Consider the following 20,480-nt stretch of genomic DNA (forward strand, 5'->3'; position numbering starts at 1 on the left):
TGGATTGATCCTGTGCTCCAGACAACCAGAGGCCAGCCCCCAATCAGACAGCTATCACCCACTGGGTCCGGCCTCGGGCATTGTACTGAGAGAACAACCAGGACTCCTGCTCACGAATGCGGCGCACACCCAGAAAGTATACGTTCGACTCGCCCCCGCAAATTACAGCGCACACTACCCAGCGCAGTAGCCCAGTACAGCTGGGCCGGGTGCCCGTGGACAGAGGACTCCCTCTATCACGCCGAGGACGATGTCAAGACATGCTCAACCAACTTGAGAAGATGACTGTTACCCAGGCGGGAATTAGGTGGACACAAACGCCGCTCCAAACGTTCCTGGGAGCATTGCTCGGCGCCGCCGTGCTGTTGGAAACTCTGTTCAACATTGGTATGTCCAGTGTCAATGTAGTAAACAAGCCACGTGAGACGGGACATGTGGTGAAATTCAGACTGAACTCCACAGCTAAAGAGCAATTCACCCACACCGAGTGCATCCTTGACCAAACCATCGGAAAGACATTGAAAGACGGTGGTCATTCTCAACACTCATAGCGTGGGGGGGTTTTGAACCAGACCGTGAACTCCTGAAATTCAGCTGTTCACTGTCTTCCAGAATGACTTTGCCCAAAAGCAGCTAGTCACAGCATTAATGACTGAAATGTTACGGAAGTGAGTTCCTCCATCGACAGTCTAGCCATGGAAGACTTCCACCATACCTGATACCCTAAGCTGTGGCAAAATGTGCTGGACTTTCCGCCATCACCACACCCACTGATCCTATGCAAGACCACCTTGCCTACTCCACTGGGTAGCGCTATTTCCCTTACGTGGATCCGAGCAGAAGGGATGAGTTTCCTCCTGAACGTTACCCATCATAGCGTCGAGCCGAATCTAACAGACTCAAAGACATTGTTAATGTGGGGTTCTGGAAGATAACACACAAATCAAGATACGTACCCCTGAGGTGGTGGCATTACCATGACAGCAAACACCAAAGCTTTTTGGGTTTTACCTTTTTAGCCCGAACCTGCACTGTGCACCCTGACTAAAGACATCCACTACCTCTGACCCAGCAAAACCGTTCTCAGAGACAATACTGATGGAATCTGCGCGGTTGCAACCCAGGATCAGCGACACGGCGTTGCCCTGCCGAACGCCCAGCTAGAAAGCAAACGTCACCGAGATGCAGCTGAGATTGTAGGTGATAGTGGCTCGTTAACACTCCAGTACGTACCGCTACATTGACTACGACCAGCATGACAACCGCCACCCGTGTCAACCTGCTTGCCAGAGGCCATGGGATCAAGTCCCGCGGGAGGGGCCATCCTCCACCTTGCGATCTGGCCCTAACCATCTTCCGACCGGAAGAGTACCAATCAGAACTAGAAATCCCATCCTTCTGCAAGAACTACAACTTCACCTAGGTCGAGAGTAGAAACATGGATTGGAAAAAAAAAGGGGGGCTCAGCTCATTGCCATTGCTTTCCGTCACGCAGCCTCCAAGCCTGTCTCGATCATCCATCCTGAACACCTAACCTGTTGTCCAAGCTTGGACTCCAGCTGAAACAGCACTGTGCATCTCCGTGGTCACGGCCACACCCTGACCCTTGGTGGCCTCATCCTATACAGAACTCAAGACAGATGCGAACCTCTGCAGCCAAACTCAAGGACAACCCTGACTGGAGGTCTACGCTGGAAACCATGGAGCGAAGGTACCACATCAGAACGGATAGAAAGACCTCATCTGAGCTGGGTCGGTCAGCCTAACAAAAACTGCTCTCCTCACAGTCATGATTCACCTGCCATACGACCATTGTGATGGGTGTTGTCCGATAATGGGGACCACGGGCACTCATCGACCACCAAGGCGGGAATGTAACCTAATGAGCAGAGGTATTCAAACCATCTGTTTATTTTAATGAATCCTGACTCGCTAACACATACCTGCACTCAGAGACAAGGAAATAAAAAAAAAAAAAGATAGGACTTTTGTTTTACAACATCCGCCCCAACATAAACCCCCAATCGGGCGCCGCGATGTCGAGACATCTAAGCCCTCGTGACATTATTACACCTTCGCGATGATACAGAGACACTTCGTGAGCATCAAAGGAAAGACAAACACCCGCCCTTTTTTACTCAAAGCCCGACGACAATTCCAGACACACACACACAACCACACGAGCCAATTTTCTGCTCAACATGAACAATTTTTGAATAAATACCTCTAATGTATTCATGTATCTCTTTATGTGCTTGATGTCGTCACGTGATATAGTGGATAGAGATATGTTTACTGTGTTGTTTATCAAACTTATATGCCTGTAGTTAGGAACAAACTCTGTATCTCTCATCCTGACATCGCCAAAAGTTATTTAGTTTATGGTGTCTGTATGACGTAGTAGAAGTAGAAACCCGACTGTGGACGAATCTCAACGGCAAATTACACAAAAGATGCATTGTTTCAGAAGTACAATCTGTCTGAGGAAAAGTGTAATTTTGTATCGCCATACATTAGAACCAGTGGGCGGAAATCAGCAGACAAAGAAGATTTTTTCCTCGCCTCAGTTTCTAACACCTTGGTTCATAAGGTGAAATAGGTGTGAAACCAACCTTGCAATAAAAACAAAGGAAAAACCCTTGTTCTTTGCATTCCGCCAGAGAAAGAGGGGGTTTCCCCAGCTTTGCGATCGGGACTTATCAAGAAGTCCTCGTTGGTTTTCTTACTTTCTATCGTAGTTTTTCTTTATTGTCTTCTGACATTTGACTTCGTTCAATTGTCCTCACGAGGCCAACACGAATTAAGTTCTAATCATCTTTTGGCCAAAGTTACATTCGCGTTAACCATGAACTCAGCATCATCAGCCTCCGGAACGGACAACGCAGAAGCTACAACCAAACGGACAAATTGAGCGCAAGATACACACAAGAGCCAGATCAAAGCAAGTTACTTTCTTATATCGAACTTAAAAATTGCTGTTGAAGGGTTGTCTGGATATTCACACTTTTGTGAAATTATCCAATGACTTTGCGTCTCTCGCCAAGTTAACTGTTTGAAAATTGTCACCCTGAGAGCTGGCCTTCACTCTTGCCTCTCTCTCTCTCTCACTCTTTCTCTTTCTCTTATCTTCATTATATTTCGTGGATTCTCTTGTTTAAATTGTATGTTTGGTTTTGCTATATTACTTCATATTTAATCTGGGTGAATTGTAGTTATGTTACTCTTTAGTCCGCTTGTATTAAATAACAACAATTGCTTGAACTGAACCGTTTTATTGCTCATCACGATCGAAGTCCCTGGAATCGTGTGATCTAAGCTACAAGCTTTGTTTGCTAGAAATTATCTATTCAGTAATCTAAAATACTACAACACAGAAAATATTGTTCTCCTGATCAGAAGATAATATTTATTGTTGCTACAAGTGAGCATAAAAGAAGCCACTGTAGAGGGAGACGAAGGGGAAGAGGACAGACTCAGTGTTGGATGCATTCAAGCCCAGCCAGCCCAACTACCCTCTTGAAGATAGAGGCTTAATTGTCGGCGTGAGTACAGTGAATCCCCTTAACTAATCCTACACCTCTCCTGCCTCCTTTTCAGGAATAAATTGATGCAGAAAGGAGCAACCTGAGAGAGAAGAAGTACCTATGTTCAAGTTTTCTCCCCTTTACCCTTAACCCTGCTTTATGACAAATAAAGAACTTTAAGTTTGCTCCAGTGACAGTTCGGCCTGGTGAATGATTTACTTTGAACCCCAGAGCTAACCCTCTCAGCCTGTGTGGGAAGGTTACATGTGGTGGAGAATGCGGGCATGAGTTGACCCTCGCCTGGGATTCAGACAGTGAAGAGAAATGCTAAGAAAATGGAGGAAGCCTTAACCGTCATTCTGCAGGCCCAAACGACCCTGAATGCAGCAGTCACGGAGCTCTGCCGAAGGACTGAGGCACACAGTAGGAGGCCCCAAGATTATCTGACCAAAATGACTAGAGAAGATGATGTTGAAACTTATCTCGACCTTTTTGAAAAAAACTGCCCAAAGAGAGAGATGGCCCAGGGCAGACTGGGCGAACCTGCTACTCCCTCTGCTAACTGGGGAAGCCAGAAGGCCTGCCGTGACCTCACCGTTCATGAGGCTACAAGCTATGAAGTGGTCAAGAGGTCAATCCTGGCCCAATATGGGCTCAGCCTGCCTGCCAAGGCCCAGCGTGTCCATAGCTGGGGAATACCGTCCATCACTTCCAGCACGGGCCCAAGTAACCCACGTTAACCCGCATGGTAAGAAGCTGGCTGGATGAAGGAGAAGGGCCATCTGCGGTAGAAAGGGTGGTGATTGATCGGTGCACACGTGGCCTGCCTACAGATGCAAAAAAATATGTGGCTCAACAGGGACCACCAAGTGTAGATGCCTTGATTGCACTCCTAGAAAACCACCAGGTGACGGTGAGCTTGATGAAACCTGAGGTACCCAAAAACCTCTCTTGGAAACCAAGACAAGAGCGAGAACCTCCTAGAAAGCACCCCGAAGTGGTCCAACCCGGACCCCTAAAACCCCAGGGAAACTGGAAAGATGAGAGGCCTCTACGAAATCCTTCTCTTTTAAGATGATTTACGTGTGGGAGGGAGGGACACCTGGCCCGAGATTGCCCAGGCCGAGAGGAGCCGATGCCCACCACCAGTACCTCGGAATCCAGGTTTCCATGCCATTTTCTTACCACCTGTTGGGCTCATGAGGGGACAGCCGCCCCTAAAGTCCCTGTTAAGATTGGGGGCAAGGACACAGAAGCACTTATAGATTCAGGCAGTATGGTAACACTAGTCCGGCCAGAATTTGCAGGGCTTATCATGGGGAAAGAGATCTCCGTTTCCTGTATTCATGGGGACACCAGAAATTACCCCACTGCCGAAGTAAGAATGGTCACCCCACGGGGGCAGTTCCGAGTACGAGCAGGGGTCGTCGATCACCTGCCAGTCCCTGTCCTCGTGGGCCGAGACTGTCAAGCCTTTTCTGCCTACTGGACAAGCCGAGCTACAGAGGGGAGGAAACCTACTCGGCGCAGAAGAAGAGACCGGCTATGATAGAGGTGAGGAGCATCACTCTGACTCCACTGCCACTGCTTCAGAAGACCCCGAAGGTGTACAGATTAGGGACGATATAGAATCCCATGAAGTATTTTCTGAATTTCCCCCGGCAGAAATCCTCCAAGGAGAAAGGCTGGGACGGTTCGGCACCGCCCAACTGCAAGACCCGGTACTGAGCCAAGCGTGGGGGAATGCCCAGGTGATTGAGGGCCAGCCACAAGTTGGGGTGAGTAGACTCACTTATCCACATTTTATGATCAAAAACAGATTGTTGTATAGAGTGGATCAGCGAAGGGGTGAAACTATAAATCAGTTGCTGGTACCCAAGCCATACACCACTAAAGTGTTATATCTCGCCCATACTCACCTGCTGGGGGGCCATTTGGGGACAGAAGACCTATGAAAGGATCCTCACGTGGTTCTATTGGCCCGGGGTTAAAAAGGCGGTAGAAGAATATTGTCGTCACTGTCCTGAATGCCAACTCAACAGCCCAAAGGTAACCTACCGAAGCCCCCTTATTCCTCTACCAATCATTGAGACTCCTTTCAGCAGGATTGCCACTGGACATTGTGGGACCGCTGCCAAAATCGAACCGGGGACACCGGTACCTTCTAGTCATCCTTGACTATGCCACCCGGTTCCCAGAGGCCATACCTCTCCGATCAGACCACCTCAAAGGCCGTCGCCAGAGAACTGGTCCAACTCTTCAGCTGGGTGGGGATCGCCACTCTGACGAGATCCTTACTGACCTCTTGCTTCATGTCTACGGTTATGAAAGAGACCTGTCGGCAATTGAAGGTAAAAACAAATCAGAACCTCCATATACCACCCCCAGACTGATGGGCTGGTAGAGAGGTTCAACAAAACCCTTAAACATATGTTAAAGAAAGTGATTGACATTGACGGGAAAAATTGGGATCACCTGTTACCATATGTCTTGTTCTCTATTTCGAGAGTGACGAGATCCTTACTGACCAAGGTTCTTGCTTCAACTCCTCTACAGGCGACGACCTCAAGGGATTCTGGACCTCACTAAAGAGAGTTGGGAACAGCAACTATCACCCCACCGCAACGTCATTGAGCATGTTGAACAGATGCACGACCGAATGGCAAGGGTCTGGCCGATAGTAAGGGAACACATGCAACAGGCCCAACAACAACAGGCCAAAATATACAACAGGGGGGGCCAAGATAAGAGAGATTTTCAGCCCGGAGAAAAGGTATTAGTACTAGTACCAACCAACGAGTGCAAGTTTCTGGCCAAGTGGCAGGGACCCTATGAGATTGTAGAGCGGGTGGGTCCAGTCAACTACAGAGTGCGCCAAATTGGCCGGAGGAAAGGCCAGCAAATCTACCATATAAACCTTCTGAAAACGTGGCATGAACCTTTCGCGCCTACAAGCAATGTGCTCACAGCCAGTGTCACTTCTCCTATAACCCCGCAGGTAAAGATGGGTAACCAACTCTCCCCTAGGCAAAAGCAGGAGTTACGTGAACTCGTGTGGCGAAACCGTGACATCTTCTCGGATCTGCCTGGACGGACCTCCCTTATAGCCCATGATATAATAACTGAACCAGGGAAGGTAGTTAGGCTTTGACCCTACAGGATCCCGGAAGCAAAACGGGAAGCCATCCGGACCGAAGTAAAGAAAATGCTTGACCTAGGTGTTATAGAGGAGTCCCAAAGTGCGTGGTCAAGTCCTGTCGTCCTCGTACCAAAACCAGATGGGAGAACATGATTCTGTAATGATTACAGAAAACTGAATGAAGTTTCCCAGTTCGATACCTACCCGATGCCAAGGATAGATGAGTTAATCGAGCGACTGGGCCCTGCACGTTTTATCACAACCCTTGATTTGACCAAAGGGTACTGGCAAGTACCTCTAACCCCCCAGCCAAACCAAAAAACCGCATTCTCCACTCCTGAGGGGACCTTTCAATACCGGGTTCTTCCTTTTGGGGTCCACGGGGCACCAGCCACGTTTCAACGACTCATGGATAGAGTCCTCCCGTCCCCACCAGCAATATGCTGCTGCATACCTCGACGACATTGTTATCCATGACAGGAGTTGGGAGGAGCATCTACACCATCTAGAGGCTGTATTACAAGCATTACGGTCAGCGTCTCTTACAGCAAATCCAGGCAAGTGTACACTCGCCCAAGAGGAAGCCAACTATCTAGGGTACACTGTTGGGAGAGGGAATGTGAAACCCCAACCTAAGAAAATTGACACCATACTTACCTGGCCCCGACCCCAAACCAAGAAACAGGTAAGAACCTTCCTTGGGCTTCTTGCTTACTACCGAATGTTCATACCTGGCTTCGCCACAAAAGCAGCCCCCCTAACGGAGTTGACCCGCAAGTACCTCCCAAACCAGGTGAGCTGGACCAAAGAAGCTGAACGGGCCTTCACCAAACTCAAGCAGTCCCTCTGTGGTGAACCAGTCCTACAAGCCCCGAACTTCAACAAACCGTTTGTTCTACAAACCGATGCCTCCGAAGTCGGGGTTGGAGCAGTACTGTCTCAGTTGCAGGATGGCATGGAACACCCCCGTCATGTTTATTAGCCGTAAGTTGCTGCCCCCACGAGAAGAATTATGCCACAATTGAAAAGGAGTGTCTTGCTGTAAAATGGGCTATTGAAAAATTGAGGTATTACCTGTTGGGTCTAAAATTTGTTTTAATAACTGATCATGCTCCCCTAAAATGGATGTCTCAAAACCAAGGGAAAAATGCAAGAATCACTCGCTGGTTTCTTCAATTGCAGGACTTCCAGTTTAAAGTAGAACACCGGGCTGGGAGCTCTCATGCGAATGCTGATGCCATGTCCAGGAGGCATGACTGCTCTTGGGCGTGCGCTCCAAATAGGAGTTTGGAGCTGGAAAAGAGGGTATGTGGTGGCCAGAAAGAAACATTCCATCACAACGCAGCACAGTCACCTGCAGCACCATGGATAGCACCATCAGAGGACACAAGGTCTGGGTGAAACAGTGGTGTTCAGGACAATGTAGAGCTCCAATATGGGTGTGTGGTATTCTTGTTTGGCAGACGTCGTGAGTTTCAGTTTTTTGGGTTCAATTAGTAATCACATAAAAGTGAGCAAAGAAGCCACAGTAGAGGGAGACGAAGGGGAAGAGGACAGACTCAGTGTTGGATGCATTCAAGCCCAGCCAGCCCAACTACCCTCTTGAAGATTAATTGAGGCTTAATTGACGGCATGAGTACAGCGAATCCCCTTAACTAATCCTACACCTCTCCTGCCTCTTTTCCAGAAATAAATTGATGCAGAAAGGAGCAACCTGAGAGAGAAGTACCTATGTTCAAGTTTTCTCCCCTTTACCCTGAACCCTGCTTTATGACAAATAAAGAACTTTAAGTTTGCTCCAGTGACAGTTCGGCCTGGTGAATGATTTACTTTGAACCCCAGAGCTAACCCTCTCAGCCTGTGTGGGAAGGTTACAATATATTCACTTTTATGGAGGCAGAAAAACAAAGTTCATTAAGACCCGTGGGATTGCTTGTGATAAAGATTTAAATGCAAAAGGCACGAGACTGTTTCTGTCCTGTGGTGTTTTAATTTGAAATATTTTAACAAGAAATGTAGGCTAATTATTGTGTTTTAAATGTTTTGCCGCTTGCTTGAGCAGCTTATTATACAAACCTAGAAGTAAAATGCATGAATAATGCGTTGTTTTACATTTATTGAGTTTAAAGCTAATGTCTATAACTATGAAAGATTGTTACTGTTCTGTGATAAAAGACTCACAATGCTGAAAAAAAATATGTGTGTGTGTGTTTTTACATAATATGAAATCAAAATAATGAACAAATGTTGTGTTTGTGGACTAAACAGCCGTGGATCAGTAGCGGACTGCAAACGCGTCCCACTGCAGACAGAGTATGTGTGAAACAGGCATTACAGGGAAGATGGATGCTGCAGAACTAGTAGAACATGACACAGAAGAACTTGTGCCAAAAAGAGGAGCCTGGTCTGTTGTTTGGAGGGGTTTTGGTTTCCAAAAATCCGACTTCGACCAAACAACCATTTTATGCAAGTGCTGTCGGGCTAAAAGCATGTCTTGGAATATCAACCAGCAGAAAATGCATTGTACACCTGATTATGCATGAGAAAAAAAAGAAAAAAAAACGTCATAAACTGGGAAACCGGCATAGTTTAGAAAAAAACCGTGATATAAATTTTTGGTCAAACCGCCCAGCACTAGAGGCAGGGATTTAAAACTTTACCAAGACTCAAACTGACACAGGCAGAGACTGGATTTCTTTTACCAGGTAGGGTACAAGTGATTTCAAAACATTTTAGCCGGTGTATATATCGTGGATATATTATTGGATATGCATTTGGTTTTGAGTCAAGCGCTTCATTGTAGTACTACAGTGATATCTCTTCAGCGCGCAGCACGAGCAGGACAACTACAATGCTGAATATTAATAACTATGACTGGAACTGTCAGACACATACCATTATAATGAGAACACCATTATAATAAAACGCTGTGAATTTTTAGAGTTTAGCTGCTGTGTTTTTGCACATTGTTTCATGAAGAACGCGTCCACAAAATGAGTTCATTCAGAGCCGCGCAGACACATTCATATGCATTCGGGCTCTTTTTGCAGATAGTATATAAGTTGTAATATTAACATTATGTTGTATAAATAACGAAGCGTATTCTACATGAAATTATGAGTTTAATCCCATTGATTAAAAACTTGCTATCAAATTCGTTACTCTACTGGTCATCTTCAGCGCGTGCCTCTCAAAACAGAAATGCAGGACATTTATAACTACTGTCATATAGGCTAACTTTATAATGAGAGCACTATTGTAAAAATTGTGAATTGTTAGGGTTTCGCTGACGTTTAGTGTATAACTATATTTTAATCAAAACATAAAAACATTATTTACCCCATTTGTATCTGCGAGGCATTTGTTACACATTTTCCCTGTGTGTTAACATCAGTATTATGGCTGTCGAATGTCTGACTTGACTCAATGTATTTTGCCCGCCCCCAAACATATGATTCGACTATCAGTCGGATATCAGCAAGATTTGTAAATTCCGATTCGACTATGAAAATCCTTAGTCAGGGACACCCCTAATCGAAATATATCACAGAATATCACATTTTAATTAAAAAAAAAATCGCAATAATATTGTATTGTGACACAAGTATCATGATAATATCGTATCGTGAGGCCTCTGGTGATTCCCACCCCTACTTATAACTAGTATATGGTTAATTATCACTACAAATCAGGGGTGTCCAAGCCTGCTGCTATGTATCAATGTAGATTAATATAATTTTAAGATGAGAACAAAACATGACAAAATATATTAAATATCTTACAGAGCTCTTTTGGAGGTTTTGATGACTGCTGATAATCTAATGAGACACTCGTCTGATTTCTTGAATTTCTGAAGCTCAAACTCCTCCAGCTCCTCCTCTGATGTCAACAACACAAAGACCAAAGCAGACCACTGTGGGCAGGTGAAAGATCAGCAGATGAGAGGCTTCCTTTGCTAAGGTGGGTCTGAATGTCTTTCACCAGAGTTTGGTCGTTCAGTTCATTCAGACAGTAGAACATATTGATGGATCTCTCTGGAGACAGATTGGACTCTAATTTCTGCTTGATGTACTGAACTATTTCCTTTTTGCTCTGCTCATTTCCATTTTGCTGTGTCAAAAGACCCTGTAAGAGTCTCTGATTGGACTGGAGTGACAAACCAAGAAGGAATCGAAGAAAAAGATCCAGGTGTCCATTATCATGCTCTAGTGCCTTGTCCACTGCAGTCTTGAGCAAATCAATCATGGTTTCACTTTTGTTTTCCTGTTCTGTAGAGTCTTGATCAAACACACACTTCTTGTTGATGTCTAGAAACAGATGTGCATAAAGAGCTGCAATAAACTCTTGAATGCTCAAGTGAAAGAAGCAGTACATGGTACCAAGAACGGATCCCTGTTTCCTCCTTAAAGATCTGGGTACACATGCCTGAGTACACTGATGCCTTATAGACGTCAATACCACAGGCTTCCAGATCTGTGTCATAGAAGATCACATTGTTTTCTTTTCCAGCTGATCAAATGCCAGTTTCCCCAGTGAAAGGATGGCATCTTTATCCCAGGAAACATCTGGTTTATATTCTCCATCATACTTTCGTCTGCTCTGCTGGATCTGAAATCTGAGGAAGTGTGTGTACATTTGTGTCAGAGTCTTAGGAGTGTCTTCAGTATTTGACTCCTGCAGTGTTTTGGAGGCATCATCAGCCTGATTGTTTTTCACAACATGATTTCTTTTCTCCTCTAAAATGTTCTGGAGAACAGTGGCTGAAATGCAACAGAAGACTGGGATGTGGCACATGATAAAGAGACTCTTTGATTGTTTAACATGATCAATGATTTCTTTGGCCTGATTATCATCCATGATTCTTTTTCTGAAGTACTCCTCCTTTTGTGCATCATTGAATCCTCGTATCTCTGTCAGCCGGTCGATACAGTCAGGAGGAATCTTACTGGCAGCTGCTGGTCTGCTGGTGATCCAGATGAGAGCAGAAGGAAGCAGATTTCCCTTGATGAGGTTCGTCAGGAGAACATCCAGAGAGGCTGGTGATGAAACATCAGAACACATCTCATTATTCTTAAAGTTTACAGGAAGTCGACATTCATCCATTCCATCAAGAATGAACAAGACTTTGAATTGATTTCTTCTTGTAAGGTTCAGTCCTTTTGTCTCTGGGAAAAACTGAGTTATAAGGTCCATCAAACTTAGTTTTTCTTGCTCCTTTAAGTTCATCTCTCTGAATGGAAGAGGAAATATGAAGCTGATATCTTGATTTTCTTTTCCTTCAGCCCAGTCCAGAACAAACTTCTGCACAGAGACTGATTTTCCGATGCCAGCAACTCCTTTTGTCAGTACAGTTCTGATCTGCTTGTCTTGTTCAGGTGCTTCAAACACATTTTTGCACTCAACCTGTATCTCCTGTGATTCATGACGTCTGGAAGCAACTTCAATCTGTCTCACCTCATGTTCAGTATTGACCTGTTCACTACAACCCTGAGTGATATAGAGATCTGTGTAGATGTTCTTCAGAAGTGTAGAGTCACCTTGCTTTGCAATTCCTTCAAACACACATTGATACTTCTTCTTTAGGCTACACTTTAGCTGATGAATGATGAACAGCTCATCTAAACACAGGGATGAAAAAAACTTTTCTTTTAGCCTTTTAGTTAAACTATTTTCTGTAATACATTTATAAGACAAGGCTTCTACATTTAGAAGTGACATTCCCTTCTAGAGTATCAGCAGCTTCATCTTGCTTCATCTCTCTCAGGAAGCAGAGCGTGAGATCAAGAGCTGCTTCTTTGTTTCTGCATCTGTTCTCATTAAACTCCTTCACAAAGTAGTCTAAGTCTTCTTTTTGTAATATTTTCTTAAACTTTTGCAGCTCATTCTTCAGAAATGTGATAATTTTGCATTCAAGATCCTAAAGATAGAAATAATACAAAATAAATTTAAAAATAAATTTTTATGGGTTCCTAAAAGAAAACAAATTAGCACGATAAATCAGGTTAACATTATTGAAAATGTGTTTTCCTACCTGGAAGATCTGCAGGAGATTGTCTTTGAAATTCTCATACTGAACTCTATTAGTGAATAAAATGAAGTACTGCATTTTCAGGGACATTATTAAATAAACAGTTTGCAATTTTTTTAACAAAGACAGAAAGCAATAGCTGTTTAAGTTCACACTGTTAAAGTATAGGATATATTTTAGTGTAAATTTAGGTAAATATTAGGTCTCTCATTGTAATATTTTCTGTCCTAAAAGCAAACAACACAAGGGCTGGTGAATTAATAAAGTTGTGTTAGTGCACCAAAATTCACAAAATATATACTTCACATCAAATCATTTAAATTTTCTTTGCTGATGATTTTAGCATTTTAATGAAACTCTGATAAATATTTAAACAATTATAGATTCATGACAAATATTCAATTAAATATTTTCTAGCAGTCCATGTGGAACCAACAATAAGAAAAACATTAAATACCTTTTGGTAGATGATGCTTTTTTCTCACTGAATCTTGGTGGCGTAGCTTCTTTTGTAGGTTAACTCTTCACAGACTCAGAGCTGGACACATGTGAGCCTGATCTTACACTAATGACACAAAGTTGAACGCTCACTCTTCACAGACTCAGAGCTGGACACATGTGAGCCTGATCTTACACTAATGACACAAAGAGTATATAGAATGGTTATTAAAATACAGATATAGCGGTGCATTTGTATGATCTACTCTACCATCTAGACATAGATTTGTATTTCCATATTGTAGAACTAAGTGATATAAAAACAGCTTTTTGCCAGCAACTATCACTCAGTTGAATAAGGATATGTCTTAGGAACATTATTATTATTATAATTATTATTTTAGTCTAGGCGGTTTTTAATGATGCTGAAAACCTTAAAGCACTTTTATCATACATGTTGTTTAATTTTTGTGGTGTCTATAAAATGTGAAAGATGTGAGAACTCATAACACTGCAAACCTAGTCTACCTATGGGTACAAATAAAGTGAACCTGAACCTACTCTGTTTTTATAACGCTGAATGTATGCCTCGTAATGGCTGCTTGTATGATTGTATTACTGGAAATAAGCTCTAGACTTAGTTCAATAAAAGTCACCATATATTGTTTTCACTGATTTATTTTTTTTATTCAGTCAACATCTATCACAAAAGCAACAGTGACAAAATTAGCTAATACAATGCAAAAACGTCATACCTTTTGGTAGATGATGTTTTTTTCTCAATGAAGTTCGGTGGATCACCCTTTGACCAGTCACTCTTCACAGACACAGAGCTGGACACATGTGATTCTGTTCTTACACTAATGACACAAAGAACAGAGAGAACCACAGCAGATACTTCAGTCTCATCTGAAGAGATTTTGTGCATCAAATGGGAGTTTGTTTAGTCCAGTTGAACACAAACTAGTTCACTATCTCATCAGGTCTGCTATAAAGGAATCATCTAACAGTCAAGTGAAGCGCTGCTTTCTCATCCTGCACAATTTCTACTTCACTAAGAAACACAGCTGCCTCATACAATATCTTGTATATTTCAATGAATATAATGAACAATGACCTGTGTGCAGTGAACGAGTCTGAGAAAGAGACAAAAATCTTTTAAATTTCCCTTTAAAAACATTCACTAATTTACACTGTAGGAGTTTCATGTATATTTGTATTAATTTAAATATCTAGTTTGCCCATTATTTACATTTAATAAACACAAGATATGCAACCAAACGTGTAATTTAAAGGAGCCATGTGTAATGTCTGGCAAAAAAAATCAAGTCATACTCCACATTCCATACCAGATGGGGGCAGTATGCCTCAATAAAGTGAATTGGTCTACTCTAGAGTAACAAAACGAGAAACGGCATAGTCTCTATGCTCCGCCCCTACCTTCACAACAACCCTAGAGCCATAGCCGAAGCCAAAGAGGACGTTTTGCCTCCAGATCGGGTGATGTCAAGTGATTTTGAAACATGACATCTTCAAGCTACTCCCCTTCACCTTTACCAGTGAATATGTTCATATTCGTTTTGTTCATATTACATTTTGAATTGTATATACACATTATTTGAATTAAATTAATTTGACAGACAACATTCTGTCAACATCATTGGTCACACATCAGACAGCTGATGTTGACCAAGCTAGCGCCAACCAACGTAACCAGAGCTGCCAACTCTCAAGCATTCACCGTGAGACACACGCAATTGACTCTTTTCACACGCTTTCAAAAACTTGACCGCTCTGAATATAGTGAGTGAGTGCGCGCGCGGCCGGGCCGGGCGCTCCGCTCGCTCTCTCTCTCTTCTCTCTCCTCTCTCTCTCTCTCTCTCTCTCTCTCGGGTTCATTATCATCGAAGACATTTCAAGCTTCTTAGGTAATGTTACATTTTAGCATCAGCTTGGTAGAGACGGGCTTTGGTAGATAACAGGTGAAAACCGGATCGGATCTGTGGGTAAGTTATAGCTAGCTAACTTAATTATCAATAGCAGCTACGGTTAGCCATCGCTAACATTAGCACGTTTATCGAACAGCCTTCGATACATTTCTATGTTATAACTTCCCGAAAAAAATACGCAAACATATAAAACAAACTTCTAGCGAAATACTGTACTAACAGCATCTTACTTACCAATCCAAAAGAAATGTTGCAAGTTCGGAGTCGAAGCTCATTTCTTTCAAGTCCATCAGTTGTCTCCAGCGATGTAAAGCAGTGCCGATGTTTACTCTGTTTCAGCTCCTTTTCTTATCGGATTTGATTTGTGATTCCGATGCGCGTGTTGCTTGACATCAGGTTCAAGTACGCCCACAAGCCGTGCGAGTTATTCGTGTATTGCAGGTTGGCTGGTGGTTATGTTGCCTGCATACTGCCCTCCCATGGCCGAAACTGGTATTACGCCACCTGTCGGGCCGTGGCTAGTAATGCTAATGCTAATTAAGGTTGATATCTCTGCAGCACTATAACTTGACATTTTTTTTAATGACATCATCGCCCTTATTTCTTCTCATTCTTTTGATGCGTGTAGGTCATTTTTTGGATATTTTTTACCTCAATTTTTACACATGGCACCATTTAATAAGCTTATGATAAATTATGGATGATCTGTTGATTTCTACAGGCTCTGAGAGGTTAACAGTACAGATAATTCAGAAACATACAAACATGGTGCTCTTTTCTTTACGCAGATGTGGTTTGTTTAAAGAGAGTATCTTGGAGAAACTAAATGTCATTCATGGCAAAAGCAAGAAAAATACTTAATTATTGATGGGGTTTTATTCTTCACAGAAAGTGTTTAAATGATTCTCTGAAAACACACTCAGTCTTACCTCTGTTTCTGTGAGAGACTCATATTTCCTCTCTTCTCTGACATACTGCAACTAAACTGTTATTGATCAGCACTGGCTTGAGACAACAATCTGCTGTTCAGTGTGACCTGGAGATGATGATGTTAATGAGATGAAGAAATATGTTGAGTTAGCAGCAACAGCAACAAAAAACACTATATAAAATAAAGTGAGTTACAAACAGATGCACTGGTCTTATTCGGTTGTTAAGTGGTCAACTCGCTTCACTTGAGAATACTACCTCAGCAGCTGTTTATAAGCACTGTTTATTCATATTAATCGTTTAAGATAACCCTTTTCAAACTCACTGTACACTACAGTCTCCGTGCTCACTGCGTCCCAAACACAAATCCTTTTATATTAATTTATTTATATTTTCATTGTCTGGTTATCTGTGATTTCGGTATGTTGTTAAAGGTTATGATTATATTTTTTGGTAGTATTATAATCACATTGTGTATGGAATTACATTTGCTTCTTTAAAAATGAACGTAACTTTATAAAACTGAACGTAACTTTTTTCAGAAACTATCAAAAATATGCCATTACAAAAAGAAGAAAAAACACAATGAAAAATGAAAAAAAAATGAACTCAGTTGCACAAATTTAACAGGCTCTTCAAATATGCTTCATTCTTTTGTTAATGTTTTCAAAAGATTCGTTTTCGCTAATTTGGATTCTGAATGCATTGCCACAGATTTCGCTTACGCTTCACAGCTTTTCGTTTGGTTTTTTGACACAAACCTCTCGTGGGGGCGGGCTTAACAGTGATCTACTCTGATTGGATAGTTAGCTTTTGATGGACCAGGTGCTCTCTGATCTGGAAAGTACAGACGCCACTCAGTGGCGCGCATATTGGGAAAGCTCTCGCAGTGATTAAATCTGGTCTCTACCGCAAAAAATTCTTTTTCACAGACAAAGTGAAAGAAATTTATTTTAAGCTCATACACAGGTTCTACCCTGTAAAGAAGTTTATACAAAGATTTAAATCTGACATTGATTTTACAAGCTCATTTTGTTCGAGTTCTGAAGAAACTGTTCACTTATTTTGATCATGTCACTACACTCAGAAACTTTGGGATTATATTGGTGTGTTTGTCAAGTAAGATTTTGCCAGTCTATCTACTAATAAAAAGCTATAAGGACTGTTAGAATTTGCTCTGCCTTTGATCTCCTTGTGTAATTTTGTTTAGATTTTGGCCCTCTTTTTCTTTAGTTCTATTTTATTCTTTATTGTTTGTTTTTTTCTTCTTCTTTTTTTGTGGTTGATATTATGTGATGTATGTTTATACTTTATTTATACTTTATTACTTTTGTATGTTTTTGTTCTCTGCATTAATAAAAAAAGAAAAAGAAAAAAAGCTCTCGCGGTGATTTGTATGCAATACGTCGTGCCTTGTATTACTCAATATGTAAATAATATTTGACCTTCGATCGTCTCAGTCTGTAAAGATGAGCTCTCAGGAGAGACACGGAGCGGCATCATCTTCCTCCTCCGCTTGTCCTTCAAGGCAGCTTGAATTAAGCTTGTGTTACTGAAGTAACCAATAACATCGATACAAGTTTTATTCATGTTACAGTGTGCAGCAGTTATTATTGTCATTCAGTAACACAAGCTTACTTCAAGCTGCCTTGAAGGACAAGAGCTCATCTTTACAGACTGAGACGATCGAAGGCCAAATATTATTTACATATTTAGTAATACAAATCACCGCGAGAGCTTTCCAATGTGGCGCGCCACTGAGTGGCGTCTGTACTTCCCGGTCAGAGAGCACCTTGTCCATCAAAAGCTCACTATCCAATCAGAGTAGATCACTGTTAAGGCCGCCCCACGAGAGGTTTGTGTCAAAACACCAAATGAAAAACTGCGAAACTTAAGCGAAATCTGAAGAAGGGTCTGGCTGCAGACTTGCACTTGCATTCTCAGACTTGCACTCTCAGACACTTCCGCTTCCGCTAGTGACATCCGTCTTTTTTATTTTGTTCTATTTATTGATTACTTTTTGTTTGAATCTCTCATCATTTTACAACAGTAGCCAGGTGATGATGACAAGAAAAAAGAAACAAAATTACGAAGTCACTTGCAATCGTCACTTGCACTCTCAGCTACCTGCGACGTCACTTGCAATCAACACAAATCATATGTGTTGCCAATGGAGACAAGAAGCTGTGGTGATTAAACGATTAAAACTAATTTAGTACCGTAACGTACAGGGTGCCCACCCTGCAAGAAAAAGACAAGACCCGCAAATCCGCAGCCACAGAACAGCAGAATATGAACGCAATGCACAAAGTCTCTCGTTAAGCGTTTTATTTCCTCCCGTAGAAAAGTCTCTCATTATGAGTTATATATCTTAATGGACAAAGACAAAGAAATAAAAGAGCTGTAGACAGTTATTCTATATGGAAAAACGCTTAACGCGAAACTTTGCATGTTGCATTTATTCTGGGCCCACCTGCTTGCCTGTACATATTAGTTATGTATTTTAATAATGAAGAGGAGCATATTGAGCTTCTTCTTTATCTTCTTAGTCTATTATTATGCCACATTATGCCATGTTTTGCGCTTCCTGTTTTGCCATGTTTTATACATTATTCGTTATATTAATAAACTATATTGAATTTGATATTTGAATAGCATCTTAATACATTTAAGCCGTATTAAGTGTTTATTTTTTCTAACGGAGGAAAACGCTTAATGAGAGACTTTGCGCATTGAATTCAATATTCTGCTGTTTTGTGGCCACGGATTTGCGGGTCTTTTTTTTCTTGCGACCCCTGTACGTGATGTTACTAATTTAGTTTTAATCATTTAAATCACCACAGCGTCTTGTCTCCATTGGCAACATGCACGATGTTGTGTTGGTTGCAAATGACGTCGCAGGTAGCTGAGAGTGTCAAGTGGCGATTGCAAGTGACTCCGTAATTTAGTTTCTTTTTCTTGTCTTCAACACCTGGCTGCTGTTGTAAAATGTTGAGAGATTCAAACAAAAAATTATAAATAAATAGAACAAAATATAAAATAAAGACTGCAAGTAATGTCACTACCGGAAGAGCAAGTGTCTGAGAGTGCAAGTGCAAGTCTGCAGCCAGACCCTTTTGTTCAAACAAAAAATTATAAATAAATAGAAAGATTAGCGAAAACGAATCTTTGAAAACATTAACAAAGAATGAAGCATATTTGAAGGGCCTGTTAAATTTGTGCGACTGAGTTTCATTTTTTTATTTTCATTTGTGTTTTTTGTTCTTTTGTAATGGCATATTTTTGATAGTTTCTGAAAAAGTTACGTTCAGTTTTATAAAGTTACGTTCAGTTTTATAAAGTTTCGTTCATTTTTAAAGAAGCAAATGTAATTCCATAATTGTGAGTGTATATTAGCACCTTTTGTTGCTTTCTCGTGATATCTGATTGAACACGGAAGCGGTGACGTCAGACTTTAGCGGACTGAGAAATGTCTGGTTAAAAATACTTTCGATTTCTCATCACAAAACAAACAGCCTCACACAGAAGCGGAAATACGAAAAACACTTTCAGAAACAGATTTGTGTTCAATAACCCCTCTTTGAAAACATACTCGCGGTCTTGTCCACTATAAAAGAGAGTTTATAAGTATTTAAAAACGCTATATTTTTTTTTCTGTGCTTTAGAAGGCCTGCTTTAGGCGTGACAGTTATTCTCATATCTCTCAGACGGATCAGATTGGATTAAATATACAAAAACAATGTCCACGAGTGTTAAAATTAAGAGAGTCTGTGTTAAAGTTATAGCCTACCTGTACAGATGTTTTCTAGGACATAAAACGGATCAAATCCAGCGAGCTACTCTTTCTTCTCTCTTTCTATTGCGTAGTGTCCTCGCTGCAGGGCTGGGAAATGTGGGAATGTGGGAATGTGGGGGCGCTGGGAATCGAGAGTCCGAATCCAAAGGAATCGATTCCATCAAGAAGAATAATCGACTCCTCATTCAGAGCCTTTTTTCAGTTCAACAAATCTTATCTCTGGATGTCTCTCAAACGGAAGACTGCACACATTTAAATTCACGAAAATAAACTGAAAGAAAAGGAGTCGGTACTGATCATCTGAATTTTAGGATGCAGCTTTCTGTTTGAGAAGCAAATGTTTAATAAATTAATTTATAACACACACACAGATTAATTACACAACTTCAATGGATGTGTCTTGAACACATACTATAGAAAATGAAACCAATTCATCATAGTTGCTACGTATTTAATACGGCAAATGTCGTTTTTTTGACGTTATAAATTCGTTTTTTCACAACGTTGTAGAAACGTTGTTTTCACGTTCGTATGTCTCTTCCAACGTTTTTTAAAAAACGTACCTACCACGTCCAAACTGGTAATTTACATGCTCCAATCAAAATGCTTTTCTTTACAGTGTTAAATATGAATATTTATCTTATTAACCCAGCCCTTTTTACAATTCAACTCACTG

The 20,480-nt window shown here is 41.6% G+C and overlaps 1 long non-coding RNA gene and 1 pseudogene across 1 annotated transcript; both read right to left on the reverse strand.

The window, feature by feature from the left end:
* LOC109092172 overlaps positions 1 to 20,480 on the reverse strand; it is a 1,055,107-nt pseudogene that overhangs the window by 95,009 nt on the left and 939,618 nt on the right.
* LOC122144436 lies at positions 13,270 to 19,858 on the reverse strand. Its single transcript, XR_006159700.1, has 4 exons — positions 19,799 to 19,858; positions 16,008 to 16,114; positions 13,885 to 13,989; positions 13,270 to 13,326 (listed from the first exon to the last, which is right to left on the reverse strand). It is a non-coding gene; the product is annotated as an uncharacterized LOC122144436 (long non-coding RNA).

This window comes from Cyprinus carpio, unplaced genomic scaffold, assembly GCF_018340385.1.
Source record: "Cyprinus carpio isolate SPL01 unplaced genomic scaffold, ASM1834038v1 S000006675, whole genome shotgun sequence".
Classification (NCBI taxonomy): Eukaryota; Metazoa; Chordata; class Actinopteri; order Cypriniformes; family Cyprinidae; genus Cyprinus; species Cyprinus carpio.